Source organism: Eucyclogobius newberryi, unplaced genomic scaffold (assembly GCF_026437365.1).
Source record: "Eucyclogobius newberryi isolate DKJ021-1_F unplaced genomic scaffold, fEucNew1.0.hap1 SCAF_13, whole genome shotgun sequence".
Lineage (NCBI taxonomy): Eukaryota > Metazoa > Chordata > Actinopteri > Gobiiformes > Gobiidae > Eucyclogobius > Eucyclogobius newberryi.
In genome coordinates, this window is record NW_027315757.1 from 23,941,993 (window position 1) to 23,943,823 (window position 1,831).

Below are 1,831 nucleotides of genomic sequence, written 5' to 3' on the forward strand. Positions count from 1 at the left end.
TTCCCCCCGGAGACTGGACACTAAGCACGCATCTGTGTCGTGCTCACAAATGCACCGTGTTATCCGCATAAAACACAAGGCAAGCGCAAAACGACTTAAATATAGAGTCTGTTTATTGACAATCAACTAAACTATGCTAAATACAACTATAAATTATTACATTTTCTTTCAAGACTTATCTCTATCTTGGCCAAATGCAAACTTACATACATATATTGCTAACAATTAGTATAATTACTGACAATACTCCACTTTACACCCTAAAGTTATATATTTTTAATTTATTTGAATGTATTGTTAGTTTATTTGAACTGGGACAGTGTACATTAATCGACATTTCTGTAAATGTGCCAGTATTAGCTGTAGTTTAGCTAGTTTCCAACTGTAGTCCCAGGCATACATTTTCCCTCCATCCATCCATTTTCTTGCGCTTATCCGGGGCCGGGTCGCGGGGGCAACAGTCTAAACAGGGACTCCCAGACTTCCTTCTCCCCGGACACTTCCTCCAACTCCTCCGGGGGGATCCTGAGGCGTTCCCAGGCCCTCCAGCGTGTCCTGGGTCTTTCCCGGGGCCTCTTCCCGGTGAAGCATGCCCGGAACACATCCCCAGGGAGGCGCCCAGGAGGCATCTAGAACAGATGTCCGAGCCACCTCAGCTGGCTCCTCTCGACGTGGAGGAGCAGCGGCTTTACTCCGAGTTCCCCCCGTGTGGCCGAGCTCCTCACCCTATCTCTAAGGGAGCGCCCAGCCACCCGGCGGAGGAAACTCATTTCGACCGCTTGTATCCGCGATCTTGTCCTTTCGGTCATTACCCAAAGCTCATGACCATAGGTGAGGGTAGGAATGTAGACCGACCGGTAAATCGAGAGCTGCCTTTCGACTCATCTCCTTCTTTACCACAACAGTCCGATGCAGCGACCGCTGCACCAATCCCCCAATCAATCTCCCGCTCCATCCTTCCCTCACTTGTGAACAAGACCCTGAGATACTTGAACTCCTCCACTTGGGGCAAGGACACCTGGAGAGGGCAAGCCACCTTTTTCCGGTCGAGAACCATGGCCTCGGATTTGGAGGTGCTGATTCTCATCCCAGCCACTTCACACTCGGCTGCAAACCGTCCCAGTGCATGCTGCAGGTCCGGGTTTGATGGAGCCATCAGGACAGCATCGTCTGCAAACAGCAGAGATGAGATCCTGTGGTCCCCAAACTGGACACCCTCCGACCCCCGACTGCAACTAGAAATTCTGTCCATAAAAATTATGAACAGAACCGGTGACAAAGGGCAGCCCTGGCGGAGTCCAACATGCACTGGGAACAGGTCTGACTTACTGCGGGCAATGCGAACACAGCTCCTGCTCCGGTCATACAGGGACCGGACAGCCCTGAGCAAAGGGCCCCCGACCCCATACTCCCGGAGCACCCTCCAAAGGACACCCCGAGGGACACGGTCGAAAGCCTTCTCCAGATCCACAAAGCACATGTGGACTGGTTGGGCAAACTCCCATGAACCCTCGAGCACCCAATGGAGAGCTGGTCGAGTACATTTTCTCTAACATTACGATTTGTCAATATTATGATTATTGTAAATATATCTTGATGCTTACTGACATTCTTCCACTTTTTTCCTTAAACTTATAAATATCTACCAAAAAATAAATTAAAACAATCGGCTGTATTTCTTTGTAAAACATTGGCAAAATGCAACTTTATATAAATACATAGTTAGCAAGTAGTTACTGCCAATCCTTCTCTTCCACCCCTAAACCTATAAATATACCTAAATACATTGTCTTACCATTATGATTTATGATGATTATTATTATTATTATTA